This window comes from Lethenteron reissneri, chromosome 24, assembly GCF_015708825.2.
Source record: "Lethenteron reissneri isolate LAM-NWPU_2019-01 chromosome 24, ASM1570882v1, whole genome shotgun sequence".
Taxonomy (NCBI): Eukaryota; Metazoa; Chordata; class Hyperoartia; order Petromyzontiformes; family Petromyzontidae; genus Lethenteron; species Lethenteron reissneri.
The window spans coordinates 4,785,440-4,801,354 of NC_083802.1; the positions used below are offsets into that span (position 1 = coordinate 4,785,440).

The window sequence follows — 15,915 nt, forward strand, 5'->3', positions numbered from 1 at the left end:
GTTTCCTGGTTGCGTCATATTCGTTTGCTTTAATAAACAAATCCCACGACTCGGTGTTCAACGCTGTACCAGGTTTATTTTAAACACAGTAAAAACAATTAAGCAACACTGAACACCCACTCAGTGGGAAGTTTTGTTTCTCTCCTCTGCCGAGTCAGGGGGGGTCAGACATTTGTGACGATGTGTGACGAGGGGGGGGGGGAGAAATGTGACGTCACATCAAAACGCGCAGCTTTAAATAAATTTAGACAACACGTTCTACTTAATTAAATAGACTTTTTAATAAATGTTTTCTCCTACAACATCAGAGTGCAGCGGCACATAAAATACGCACTACAATGACAATAGTTTATAGCGATTTTAAGCATGTTTTATTTGGGGGGGGGGGCAGAGCTTTGTGACGTAATATTTGAGGGGGGGGGGTCTGATTTTTTTGTGACGCCGTGTAACGAGGGGGGGGGGGGTCAAAAATCGTCCAAAATCGCGTGACGTCATTTATGGACGGCCCCCTATACGTTTAACGGTGGTATCGGTTATTATTCAAGTAAATAGTCAAAATTAAATTAACGTTGAGTTTTAACGTTTAAAACAAAAGTAAAAAAAATGCAATCGACTGTCTATCCAGTGCTGAATGAAGGCTTCCTCCGGCCATGAGGGTTGTTTGACCATACTTCATCAAATTGGTGAATTCGGGTTGATAAAGGTGGCAAAGTTCATACATCACTCGTCACTGACGTCAGCCGTGATTAACTCCGGCCGTTGGGTGAACTGTGCAGTGCGCTAACCACTGCGCCACCTCTCCATCCCCTTTAATCGTATGCCCTTTCGTAATAATTTTAATAAAGTTGTCGCTTCTTTCATGGATTAATTAAATGTGAATTGGAAAGATCTGATACGGTTAGCACTTCCTGATTAAATCTACAAAATGAATAAGCAAACAATATGCTTTCTTAATTCAAATATCTGTCTCAAAAATTCAAATTCTAAAAGCATTCTCCACACATATATGGGAAGGGGACGAATTGTCTGATTATTTATTTTGTTACTTATATTCTCCACGACGACATTAACGCATATTTTGAGTTACTGATTAATATACGTCATCTAACCAAACCAATTTCGTTAATGTATAACAGTATTTCAGGCAACTCCTTCATACAGTTGTAAAGGAGAGCTGACACAAGATTGCAGGGGTTTCGTCTTTTAATCCTTTTTAAATCCTTTATATTAAGTTCACTTGCTTGCTTGCTTGCGCGCTTACGACCGTGCAAATCTTTCGGTCGTTTTTTAACCCACTTCCCGTGATCCAATCGAGCTGACATTTTGCACACAGACTCGTTGTGCGTGACAATTTATTTTCGTGACAATTTTTTTTCCTAAATTTTCCACTTTTTAGGAATTTTTTTATATTTAATTACCAATTGCTTAATGGTGGCAGGCAATCATCTGACCCATAGGTGGCAGCCATCTCAAGCCAGAGGACGAGAGGACTCTAGCCGCCACGCATATAAAGGATTTATAGTGAAAAACTTTGTTTTTACGGGTTACTTTTTCTCCCATCCACACCTGTCCCCAGCCGTCCCAATCTCGTTCCCGCCAAAGGCCCCTCATATCTCCTCGATTACCCCTCCCACTAACCCTCCTATTGGTGGGAATCCTTCCCCTGACACCCCTACACAGTAATGCGGTGTAAGAGACCTAATTTATATACGACCAGCAGATGGAGACATCGTCTTGATAATGCGAACAGATGGCTGATAAAATTGTGGTTCTGCATCCAGCAGTCGTTTTAAAATGCAGGATGGCCCAAAAGTCAGGACACATAGGGGGGTTATTTAATTTATTTTAATATTGGCATTAAAACATTTATATTGTTTATTATTTAATTTAATTCTTTTCCCATTATCATTTTTATATCTATTTTTCTTCTTTCATCTCAAATACGTCGTTTACAAAACTCAACGGAGAACCCTCAATGAATTGAGACAAGCGATCATTGATGAATGTTATCTTAAAAGAATAATAATTTCAAAATAGAATGCATGCATTATGTTCATGAAGTTAGTTTGAACATTTGTTTAAATACATTAAATTACCCTTTGTGATTTGTAAACATTATATAAAAAGCCTGTGTGACCTGACTTTTGAGCCACCCTATATAGTTTTTTGCTGTTAGAAAACGCACTTGTAGAATTTAGCAGGTAACCAAATTTAACTGGGATTTATTGTGCAGTCATTGGTGATTAGGCTGTGAGCATTCACTTACTACTACATGGGCAACTGCCCATATTTTAACCCAGCATCTCAGTGGTGCTGGGCACTCTGCCAACTCAGCCACCTGTGACACGTAGCCACTGCAGTTTGTTTAAATGATACTGTAATGTTATAAAAGCCTGAGTATTTGGAGTTTACATATTCTCCCCGCATGTTCGCGTGGATTGTTCTCTGGGTCATCTGGTTTTTCACTTCACATTAACAAAAAACATGCATTTAGATTATTTGGCTACTATATATTCCCAAATGTGATGACAACCTACTTCGATGAGATTTCATGTGTGGCCAGGTCACATCTGAAAAATAGCTAATAGCTCAGTCTACTTTACTCGGTATAATAAAATCGTAATGAAGGAAATTATTACTGTAATGTTTGGGCTATCCCTTGCATCTGGAAGGATGATGGAGGATCACTGAGGCAGATGCATCCCCTTCTGCCTGTTTAGCCATGCCACCAAACCACACGTGTGCCTGCCCAGGCGACCCTCTCGGATGGCAGGTACCATTTCCAGCGAGGCCTGTGACATCACGCTCACCGCATGTGGCAGGATCATTCTTCTAATTGTCCGAACCAGGCCATAGCATCATCGTCCACAGCAGTGGTTCTCAATCTATGGTGTGGCAAGGCATTCGTGGCAAATTGTCTGTGGAACTATTGCAGATGCTACTGCATCAGCCGTTTCATTTATGCGAATAGATAAAAAGCAAGTTAATCGTTTTTAATGTTTCTAAATGTATAATTTTACAGCCCATTTGGAGTAGCGTTAATTCAGAAAATTGTGCTATTGGTGCCTGGTGGTCTGCAATCAAACTGAGGGTTGACATTGGACAACGGATCCATAAATATTGGGAACCACTGCTCTACAGTGTGGTCAGAGGGTAATCCTGCAAAATATGTTATACTCTGCGTCAGCGAATACTGATTCCAGTTCTGCTAGGATCAGAAGCTGCGGCTCCAACAGCTGTGGTATGGGCTATAATCCAATTCCATTCCTGCCCATTCAAAGGGCCCTAATCTCGTTCCCACCTGTTCCCTATGGGCTATAATACCATCCCCACCCATTTCCTTTTGCTCCAATTCCCATCCCACCTTTTCCCCTTGGGGTCTAATCTCATTCCTGTGAGCTTCTGTCCCATTCCCAATTACTTTTTATGTTTGTTCCCATTACCATTACAATGTCACTCTCCAGTCTATACAAAGTGGTGTCTCTACAGACCTTGTGTCTGCAAAGTATATATGCCGGTATCGCATTACACATCGTATGTCATCTTGGAATCAGACAATAACACGTATTATTATCGCTGTAGCAACTGCTAGAGGTACCACTTTAATATTCATAAAAAGGCAGGTGTCATTTACTTCATTAAGGCTCTTGATGAGAGCATCAGAAATTCAGAACTTCCATCCCAGAGTGATCCATCAGCCTGACCTCTTGAGTTTTAGCTGTGACAACGTTCAGCATTGATGCCACACGTATCTCTTTAATGTTTTGACCCTCGCCTCAACTATTTTTTATTACAGTAAAAAAACAGAGACTTTAGCAGATGCGGAGACTTGATAAAGCACAAATATAAAATATAAAAACTCTCCGGTGTGTGACTGTGGTCACCCAGCACAGTTCATGGAATGTAGAACGACTAAATGACCGATTCACAAATACGATGGAGGCATCATCACAGCGATGCACGACTCCACTATTCCTGACACAATCATCTGGCTCAACCAGGTAAGGAGGAGGGGGGTGATTTTAAAGTCGGTAAAAAACAATGCTCACGAAATTAAACGTACACTCGTAGCCTGCTGCTTTTATTCGCACCATACATAGCCAAACGTGCTATGTATGGTGCGAAAGAAGTTCAACAGACATACATATAGCTTTTGCTCTTCATCAACATCAGCCATACGAAGAAGAATAGAGATATTGTACTGCACCAAATAAGGCTATTGGTTTATTTAACACTACGGTCCTCATAAAAGTCTAAAATATAAATTTTAATCAGCAAATCTATTCATCAGTTTTTAATTGGCCCAGTCGCCAAGTTTGATGCGATTTTGAAGGTTTATTCAGTCGACTGAAACTTGATAAAAAAAAGGTCAATATTGACCCTTGATTTGGGTCCGTTGAATCGAGAAACCGTCCGACCAAGTTTAGGGCACGAGTCAAATTTGCCATTTGGAACTCGGAGCAGCCAATCGTCATCAGGCTGGCTGCTATACGGCAACAGACTGTGAAGCTTCGTGTTCAGCTGCTCGTAACATTTCGTCTTCTGACTGCTTCGATATCATGATAACTGATTTTGACGCACCTAGTAAGATTTTCTGATCGGGATTGCGAATCGCAGGAAAATAAATATATTGCTTTTATTTTTTGACCCAGCACCGGTGTACCGCCAATAAGTTCAAATGCTGATTCATGCAACAACAACAAAAACAAGAAAGGCTCCAGAAAGAGCGTTGCAAATACAAATTTGAAGTTCGCTGGTCGTGCGCCGATTGCACTAGATCTATTAGCACCGCATGACCAGCTCCCAACACGCGCTGCACATCGAAGTGCCAAGCTCCCACCTTGAGGATTGTCGGAGAGGTGGAGGCTGTGGGTTAGCTGACACGATCCACTTGACGCACTCACCGCTCAACAGACACTGAGCACTCACCACACACTCACCAGTCACCTGAAACTATTCACAAGACATCCACTGGACATTCACCACTCACGAGAAATTCGCCAGACACACTCCCCAGATGCTATTCAGTAACTAAAAAGACAAAGATCCCCTTTACAGCGAACACCTATAAAGGCCAGCACAGGGACATTAGGAGCCGTCCTATAAATGACTGTCACGCGATTTTGGACGATTTTTGACCCCCCCCCCCCCCCAATCGTCACACGGCGTCACAAATGTCTGACCCCCCCCCCCTCCCAGGTGCGTGACGTCATTTATGGACGGCCCCTTAGGGGTGTGTGTCCATCACCACGACCGGCCGCCTTTGTATCCCTAGTGTCAATGTTTACACATCGCACAATGTGCTCATTTGAGGGTGAGTCGACCTAGGGGAGGTGTTGGCAGTGAGCGGAAATCGAACCACTCACGTAACAATGCAATCATCTGAGAAGTCCCCTGGCTGCAGGGTTTTAGTCGTACATGCCATTTATTATGAAAATTCCGTCACTTCCTATGATTGCTTTTTCATTGCTTTCATGGCTTTATTTTGGCGATTTCGAAAAGTGTATTGGTTTAGCCATGTTTGTTTGTTGTAGTACAGAGTTAGACTGATGGCCTTAATCTAAGTTGTCTTGCGGTTGTTGTTGTTGTTTGACTTGCATCCCACTGGGATTTTTGCACACAGCGTTGGTGTACGGTGTTTTTTTCTGCAATATTTTGCTGTCTTTGCTTGGATTTTCTGTTTGCACTTAGTCACATATTCACTTTAAGATGTTTTTTGTTCATGTTTTAGTTTTTTGTTTGTTGTGGTTGCACCCGATTCAAGAGCCGATGGCTCACAGGGCTATACCTAATAAATGAACTTGAACTTAACACCACGCGCTTAGGCAGTCACCACTAAGAAGACACTCACCCAGCCCACTGCAGATACTCAGCAGACACCACCCACACACACAACGCACGTGTTCATCAGTCACACATCACCTGTTCCCCCGCGCGTGGGCTGTTTGCAAGAAGCTTGGGGCCCTCGAACGCCGGCATGCGATAGCGTTCGATAGACAGCAGGTGACGCACCGCTCACTGCGATTAGCACGTGGCAGCCCTGAGTCAACGTACAAATGTCTCCGATTCGTATTGAATTGCTTTCCCAATTTAACTGAAGTTAAATTTCATCTGACAACATTGCTGCTGCAATTGTAATCATATTTGTCCACGGCTTTGAATATATAAGATGCTGCCAGCAGCCTCGAGCGTGGACGTGTTAGCACTGGAGGCCTGGGGAGAGGTGTGTTGTGAAATCCACGAAGTCCAAAATACACCACGCAGAGGGATATGTATCAACCTATACTGAAACAGGCAAGAGCACTCCATTAGTTTGGCTTGGTATGTACGTATGCACCTCCGATTAGCACGGTCGGCTACATATTAATTCATTTATTTAACTTCTTTCGTCACCGTGCGTAGCCAACCCTGCTCATCGGAGGTGTGGGTGTGAAAGAAGTTCAATATCCATACGTACATGTTGAACTTCGTTCGCACCGTACGTAACCAACCGTGCTAATCGACGGTGCGGGGCGGGAATGATCATACTTATTTCAACTTGTAAGGCTCCACACGGTATTTGTCCGCTCTCGAAGACAGAGGAGGAAACACAGACAAGTGGGATTAGGTGGAGGGATTAGGAGAGAGCCCAGCAGAGAGCCGACTTCCCAGTTCCATGGCATCAGTGGAAGTATGCAGCACTGAAAATTACAATGAAGGGAAGACATATCCGTCGACATGATTGACATTTTCTACATATTCATGTTACTCACGGTGACACATGTATCAGAAACACGGACACTACCAAAGCAAATGGATCAAACCTTAAATATATATTTTTCAAACTTGATTTGGAGCTTTCGTGACTGCAGGAATTACTCTTGGTTCTTTCGGTAAAGTCACGTAAACAAAATATATATTTTTTTACTTGAGGGGATGTAATTACACTGAAACAAAAGAGCAGCAATAGGTTTATACTTTCACATGAAATATGAGGCCATGTGTACCACGATTAATATGGTGTACAGCACTACGTCTCGTGCAGACAATTGTCTTTGCGTGCACATTCGTAAAACTCAGAGAAGGCTGACAAACACATTCAAGAAACAACTGAGATGTGTAGCCGATTCCCAGATGTGTGGCAAAGCTATTTTTAAAAATAGCAGTTAGTATTCCACATAGCCCCATTCACCCATGCAGGAATGCAGAATGCATTCACCCATGCAGGAATGTCCAGGCTGTTAAAAAAATGGCTATATAATTTTTCACAATCCACTTAATTAATGTCACATTGGGTAAACTGTTAAGCCCCGAGGTGTCTTTTGATAGACTTAGAACACTCAATGCACTTCGGTCAGATAATCTGCACATTAACGCCTGGACTGCATTTTAAAGTGTTCAAAAGTCAGAATCAGATTATGTATATATACTGGAGGAATCCGATGAGCTATAAAGATCCTTTATAGAGATGTCCAGCCAATGGCTCAATGCACATCATGAGTCCACCATCTACAAACGACCACCAAACCTCACCTCCCAAGACTACTTCGTATTCTCTATGAACTTCAATCTTTCCAGAATGTCAGTCGGCGATAGTTTAAAACAATATAATAAATGTGTCCTTTTCGTTGAACGAACCCCTGATTGTATGTACGTGTGTATGGATTTATGGGTTGGTGTGTTAAACCTGGATACGTGGGCATCACGTGCACCGCTCACACCCCCGGTAACTCCTCACTCTGCAACCTGTACGAGCCACACGCTTGTTTGTGTTTTCATATTGTAGGTATTGGAACGTTTTGCTCGCTGGCTGGCTGGAGGAGGGAATGACGAGCTGTCATGTCCAATGGACGTGCAGTAATATCAAAAGTTTTGCTGGCTGACTGTCTGGAGGAACGTACAGACGGTCACGTCCAAATGATGTTTGGGCTGCTGAGTTACAGAATAAAACACATATCCTACATATAACCTTTAAGAGGCTGCTACTTACGCCCAAAGGTGTTGCTCACAGTGGGCGAGAAAGTTTTTAAATATCCATCAGCCACGATCAATCGACTCCTGGTGAAGGCCTCCCCCCCCCCCCCCCGATCCACCCAGTGCGGCACACGAGCTGATTTCATCGCTTCATCTTGGCGGTCGACGACATCTCTTCGACGCACTCACTTTCCTCGGCTGCCACTCTGCCACTATTCGTGACCAAAGGCCCTTCATCCCTTCTCACGACGTGTCCTATCCGAGCCCACTTAATTTAGGATTACTCCATATTTCAATTGTGCATATTCGCTAATTAAACCTCGTGAGTAAAAAAAAAACCCCACTAACATTTGATGGACCTAATGTAAAAACAGTTCTCATGGAGGGTTATAAAACGAGACAAAGTGCATAACCGTTACATGAATCAATCTAAAAATATTAGGGTGTACAAACGGGGAAATACAATGTGCGTGTGGGGTTTCGCGGTGGCACGGTGGTTAGCATATTTCCCTTTGAACGCCATTACCTTGAGTTCAATTTCCGGGCAGCCGCGGCTAAAACAACACCAAGGGATTATGAGAAATTAACCAGCCTTGGGAACCAACCCCCTTCACCCACACTCACCAGCATGGCTGATGTATGGTCGAACAAATCCTGCGTTACTGAAAGACGTGGGAACGCTTTCATTCGGCAATGGATTCACAAAAGCGCCATGCATAATACAACTGTGCGGAGAAACGAAGATTGTGGCGTTTAAGTTTGAGATTCTCTCTTGAAATTGCCCGTTCATCCCTATTGCACGCACTCATGCGGCTGCGTGCCAGGGCGGTGCGTCACATGCTGCTTGTTCATATGCAACGTAGAGGATGAAGGTGCAGCCCTGCAATTTCTTTGCTGGCGGAAGGGGCCTCCAGTAGAGAGCATCGAATCACTCGTCATTCGATGCCATTTTAAATGAATTCATGATCACCCAATCACTTGCGTATCCAAGAGCAACCGCAATCCTAACGCATGGAACTTTAAACACGTTAAATACAAAACACATCTCCTCCGTGAATGGGAAATTAAAGGCAAGCGCCACAGTAATGAGATTTGTCGCACACATTACACACAAAGTGCTTGCCACAAATGAGCCACAATACCTTTCTGATCTCGTCAAGGAGCAGAAACGAAGGCGCAAACTCTGGTCATCCTCGCAGCGGCTTTTGGCTGACCATCGAACAAAGACGGTCACTGCATCGCGCGCTTTCAGATGCGATTCTGCGGCCGTCTGGAATGCTCTTCCTTCCGAGATTATAAAGCCACTGGAGCTATGCGCTATTAAATCTAGTTCGAAAACTAATTTCATTAGAACTGTGTTCTGTGTTTACTTCGTTGTCCCTTCCCCCCCCCCGCCTCCGATTGGCGCGGTTGGCTACGTACGGTGCGAAAGAAGTTCAACGTACAGTGCATATATTGTGGCCATGCAATCCAAGTTATGGACTATAAACCGCTGCAGTCTGTGCTCCTTCAATGGATCAGGAGGAATAACACAACTCTAGCAACCGCTGAAGCCCTCTCATCGTGACTAAAGCAGACCTCGGATTGGCATTTAACTCCTGAACATGTTTGCCATATGCAAGAACATAAACACGACAGATATCACAGGGCGCAGACTGCACAATGTTTTCTTGTTTAGAATCTTAGAGGTGTTTTTCCGTGTGCTAAGAGTTATTGACCAAAATGACGTTTGTTTATCTGTTTAAGGTCCCTCTTTCTGGGGGGGAAAAATTACGATTGCTTCACGGAAACGCGTTGTTAGTCACAGGCTAACCTCCGATTGGCGCGGTTGGCTATGTACGGTGCGAAAGAAGTTCAACGTACGTACAGAGACGGGGTTACATCTTCGTGCACCTGGAGGTGATGGCGAAGCAGGTGTGAGGATTTCGAACGTGAGCACACTTACCTGACTGGCTCTAAACGTTGCATCTCTCCTGTCAAAGTGTGCAGTGCATTAGCATTTCCAAGCGTATGTGTTATATACTAACCGTGGATTGTTACAACATCTCTGCAGTTTGAAATATCGCCAAGGTGACGTGACTTGTTTGCTAAAAGGACCCCCCCCCCTCCCCCAGCAATCCGTGACAGCTGGAGGAGAGCGTGTGTCTTTGTTTTGTCACCGTAACTTGCCACAAAAGTATGTTAAGGCTACACGGGGGGGTCTTTGTCTGTGGGTTGTCACTCTTAAATGTGGGGAGCGGGAGTGCAACGGCCAACGCGTTGCCCTACGAACCTGGCGGCCTGAGTTCGATTCCCGCTCGCGGCCAACATCAGCGGCGATTATCCCGAACCGGTTCGAGACCTCCGATAGGTCGCCTCATCTTTAATCGTGATACACCAGTACTTGTGCGGTGTGTGTGTGTGTGTACATCAGCACCGGTGAGACAAAGGCGGCCTGGCGTGATGTTGTACCACACCAACCCCTCGTGTGCCGTGTCGGTCTTCATAGGTGCTTGCTAACAGCAATTGCCCCAACAGTCAAAATAGGCTATAACGGGGCTGTAGACCTGAACTCAATGTTCGTCATGTTTTCTGTCATCACAGATTACAATGCACGTATGTTGAACTTCGTTCGCACCGCACGTAGGCAACCACACTCATCGGAGGTGCGGGAGAAGGACAAATTAAACACACAAAAACGCAGTTCGAAAAAATTGAGTTTTCAATCTCCATTTAAAAGTGCATAGCTCCAGTGGCTTCTTGATATCGGAAGGAGGAGCGTTCCAGACGGCCGCAGAAGCGCATCCGAAAGCGCGCGACGCGGCGACCACCGTCTCTGTTCGACGGTTCGCCAAAAGCAGTCGCTGCGAGGATGACCGGAGTTCGCACGATGGGTTATGCTCCTTGCGGAGAGATCAGCAAGCGATTGTGGGCCATGTTTGTGGCAAGCAACGAGTGCGACTTTAACACATTCCTGCGGAGGGAGCTGGTAGGAACGTTGGGTTGCTCGGTCAATGGGCAGGGTCAACGGCGGCGTGGTGTATTCTGCAAATATGCCCGACTGTAAGGGCGGGCACAAGCCGGCGTGAGTAGGTTAAACGTTGAGTTTTATAAGGGAACCACGGGATGACCAGCCCCTCCCCACCCAGCCCCACCCCTCCCTCCCACCCTCCCCACCCAGCCCCACCCAGCCCCTCCCCACCCAGCCCCTCCCTCCTCACCCAGCCCCTCCCTGCACGACGGACGGACGGACACAATAATCCCCTGTGGGCTGGTGTAACCAGGAGGTTCCTACCAGTATTACAATTTTACATTGAAGTGCTTGAGCCAGAGGATTGCATCAGGAGTAGTGGAGTGACTTACCTGTCAGTGCCTACCTTACTACAGACCAATTCAGATCGTATTGGTCACCCCATACCCTCATCAACCTCAAAGTTCATCCTACAATGTCCCATCACAAGGGAGAAACACACAGAAAAATAGAAAACATATTTTAAAAAAATGCCCGTATTGAAACGGATGTACGCCGTATGGACCCGAAAACTAAATTCCCCTCTTCAAGAGTACGGCTAAACCGTATCGGTTGACAGCTTTGCTGCGACGATGCCTCCATCGTATTTGCGAATCGGGAATTGAGTCGTTATACGTTCCATTCGCTGTGCTGGATGACCACAGAAATTGATATGGTTGGGGAGGGGGGAGGGGTTGGTAGGTGGTATCTCTGTGTGTGTGTGCAGTCGCCCTCCAACAACAACGGAGGGCGGAGGAGCGACGCTCACAACAACGAGCGGAGCGCCGGATAGATAAAGCACAGCAAGTTGGTACAGTAGGGGGCACAGGTGGTGCATCAGCCAGTCATCTCGGTCATCTCGGTCAGTCGACCCGTGGCACCTGGGTCTGCCCTGTGACCTCTTGCCAGCGGGCGTTCGACACTTCACGTGGCCTCAAGGTGCACATGGCCTGGCACAAGCGTCGTGGTGACGTCACCGCCACTTAGTGGCGAATGGCGGTTGTTGTTGTTGTTGTTGTGTGTTTCTGTCACGACGTCGGCCCGGCAAGATGATTGTTACCTGTGGTGTTGGCAGCCACCTCCACGTGTCCGGTCTATGGGGGGGGGGGGGCGTGCAGGGAGCCGCTGTGACGTCACTGAAGCGGAGCTGCAGCTCAACGCAACGCGCACGGGGAACGCTCCCAACGCTCACTCAACTCTCCTCTCTCTCTCTCTACGCCGCTCCGTACACACACACACGCACACAGGCGCGGGGAGAGAGAGAGAGACGGCGAACAAACTCGCCCCGAAGTTAGCCGCATCACAGCAGCGCGGACGAGAAGCGAGTTCCCTGAAACTTCGGACCCGCAGAGGTGCGACACTCAACGCGCAAGTGTGCCCCACGTTCCGGTAAGGGGTGAGTCGGACGAACGGATGGTATTGCTCTGTGCCTGGGTTATCTTTTTTTTTATCGTGTTTCACCGCCCGCTCTAAAGTGCCTCTGTGTCAAATCCCGCATGGACCGGGGTGGTGAAGTATGGTCACGTAAACCACCACCACCACCACCAGGCTTGGAAGAGGACCTCTCGTCCAGCCAGGGAATTGTGACACAATGACTCGTGCCTGATGCAGTGGATACGCGTACGCAGACGGTCTTGCACAAAGACAAAGATCCCCCGTGTAGCCTGTAACAGACTGTTGGGGCAAGCGCTGTTCACGAGGGGGTGGGTGGCCAGCACCACGCCCGGCCGCCTTTGTCCCCCCAGCGGCGATGATTTGACACACCGCACCAGGTACTCATTTGAGACTGAGTCGACCTAAGGGATGCCCAGGACCCGGTTCAGATGATCATCAGTGGTGGTGGTGGCCGTGAGCGGCAGTCGAGCTGGGGTCGCCAGGTTCGCAGCGCAGCGTTGCGCTAACCGCTACACCACCACTCCCCACGTGCAGTCACACACATAGACAAAGATCCCCCGTATAGCCTTAACAGACTATAGGGGCAAGTGCTGTTAGCGAGCACCTATGAAGGCCGGAAAGGTACACGAGGGGGTGGGTGGACCAGCACCACGCCCGACCGTCTTTGTCTCCCCAGTGACGATGTTTACACACCGCACCAGGTACTCATTTCAGGCTGAGTCGACCTAGGGCAGGCCCAGGACCGGTTTAGATAATCGTCACTGGGTGTTGGCCGTGAGCCGGAATCGAACCCGGGTCCCTGGGTTCATAGCGCAGCGCGCTAACCGCTACACACAGACACACACACAGAGACACACACAGACACACAGAGACACAGACACACACAGAGACACACAGACACACACACAGAGACACACACAGAGACACACCACACAGAGACACACACAAACACAGACACACACACAGACACACACACAGAGACACCCACACAAACACACACAGAGACACACACAGAGACACACCACACAGAGACACACACAAATACAGACACACACACACATACAGAGGCACACACACACAGAGACACACACAGATAGACAGACACACAAACACACACACAGAGACACATCACAGACACACACACAGAAACACACACACAGAGACACATCACAGACACACACACAGAAACACACACACAAACACACACACAGACACACCACAGACACACACACAGAGACACACACAGACACACACAGAGACACACACAGACACAGATAGACAGACACACATACAGAGGCACACACACACAGAGACACACACAGACACACACAGTCCCGCAGCAGCACAGCGACGCTTACGCTGTTGAATGTCAGGCAATGTGACATGTGGGAGTCGTCTCGTGGCAATACAACCGATGAAGCAAGGGCGGTTTCTGCGTAACGCAGCGTGCTGCGCGTTGTAGTGGTATGCGCATGATGCGCACCAATTCATGTAAAGTCAACGCAATTACACAGGTTGCTCCCCCGCAAGCAATAAGCCCTTCGTCCCAGTCCGGGTCTTCTTCACAAGCCGGAGGGAGGAAGAGGCAAGGAGGTAAAGGGAATTGAGAAACAGCGCAGACGCCTGCTCATGGCTGAGAGCGCACGGGTTTAAGACGGGGAAACTCAACACGTTCGTGAAAGAGCATCGCTACTGGTATATGAACAAGGGCAATTACCCGAAACGTCGCCGTCCACTGTTTATTCTTCTCTCCCGGAAGCGTTCGAGTGACGAATGTATTGAGAGTTTTTGTTTGTTTGTATGTTAGTGGTGCACCACTGCCCAATGCAGTGTCTCAAAACAACAACAACATTTTGATTTAAAGCTTTCGTGGCTGCAGGGATTCATATTCTTGGTTGTTTCAGTAAAGTCACGTAGAAGGAAAATAATAAAATAATATACATATAAAACAATAAAAATCCTCACGACGTTTCGACTGCAACACAAGCAATTATCATCAGGTGTGAAATCCACAGCCAAGAATAACAACAACATTGTTTAAAAGTTGTGAAGCCACGTTGGTGTGGCACGTGCGTGCGTTGTGAGTGAGCCTGCAACTCCATCCCGTTGGGCTGTAAGATGATTGTCTGCTTCGCTAAAAGGGTATTCAACACGGGTATTCATCGCCGCAGGGAGGCTGCAGGTCTTTACGTTGTACTTGATGCAAAAATGCTTTAACAATAAAATAATTACGTGGTTAAATAAACTTGTCACCGCACCCTCAGACTTTGACATTGCAGTTCAAATAGAGCACCAGCCCTGAAACGTGAACGTCATGTTTGCCTCTAATGATGTTGCCGTACGTAATCGGGCAGTACGACGCGTTCTCATGAATCGCATGTGATGAGCAATGCAATGATTGTGATAATTGAGTTACGAATAGAGCAGTGCTGTTCGTGTAAACAGGGCACGTGTAAACAGGGCACGTGTACACAGGGCACGTGTACACAGGGCACGTGTACACAGGGCACGTGTACACAGGGCACGTGTACACAGGGCACGTGTACACAGGGCACGTGTACACGCACAAATCACCGCTGGATGACGCCGTGCGCTTGCTGGGGGTATGTTTGACCAAACTTCCCCGTTGCCCCGGGTCATGTGTGTCATAACTAACAAAAAAGTATTCGCTTACAAAATAGTAAAATGACCAAGTTGATCTTCTTGGTTCTTTCGGTAAAGTCACGTAGAAGGGAAGCAATAAAATAATAAAAATAAAACATAATAAAATAAAATAATTGAGAGAATTATAATAATTGAGAGAATTATTTTATTTTATCATGTTTTATTTTTATTATTTTATTGCTTCCCTTCTACGTGACTTTACCGAAAGAACCAAGAAGATGGATCCCTGCAGTCACGAAAGCTTTAAATCGAAATTTGACCAAGTTGAGTTATTCGCTCTTCAAAGTCCTACCATGGTGTTGGTGGTGACGAAAGGTCGACCTTTGTACTTTTGGGTCTTTGGGTCAGGGGGATTTGGGTGAGTTGAGTTATTCATGTTGAGTCACAATTGTTGGCAATGCAGTGACGTGCAAGGTGCATGTTTTAGTTGTCATTAATGGGAAATAAAGAACAGTCTGCAATGTAAATTCTGCGGTTACCAGAGGCAGACTACCGATCCAACACTTCCCCATCCGGCCGATCCGTTGGCTATATCACAAACATCCACCAAGCCTCCACAGAAGCTACTCAATGGCTCAGTAACCTCGAAATCCACACACGTATGACGTTGCTAATTTCAGCTTTCCATATTAACGAAGAAGAAGATTCCAGCTTCCTCTAAACATAACAAAAACGACTTGCTAGTACAAATTATCTCTCGTGGAATTTTGTTGTCTGTACGATAGTCTTGATTTTGTGCAGAGTGTATCCAAATAACTGTACTGGGTGCTTCAAAAAAACGTTAACACTTAGATGGGACTTGTTTTTAATGTGACAAAGAATGGATAATACACTGCAACATGATAGCAAATGTATGTTAATAGCTTCAAAAGGTCTCCACTTGTTCGCCATCATTGTCAACACGTGCCTGGAAT

At 46.2% G+C, this 15,915-nt stretch overlaps 1 protein-coding gene across 1 annotated transcript in view; it reads left to right on the forward strand.

Moving 5' to 3' along the window:
- The first annotated feature begins 12,096 nt into the window (after nt 1-12,096).
- The window catches only part of LOC133346443 (death-associated protein kinase 2-like), a 60,309-nt gene continuing 56,490 nt past the window's right edge, over nt 12,097-15,915 (forward strand). Inside the window, exon 1 of the mRNA XM_061558013.1 lies at nt 12,097-12,331. The gene's annotated coding sequence lies outside the window, so the exon portion shown is untranslated. The remainder of the gene's footprint in view (nt 12,332-15,915) is intronic.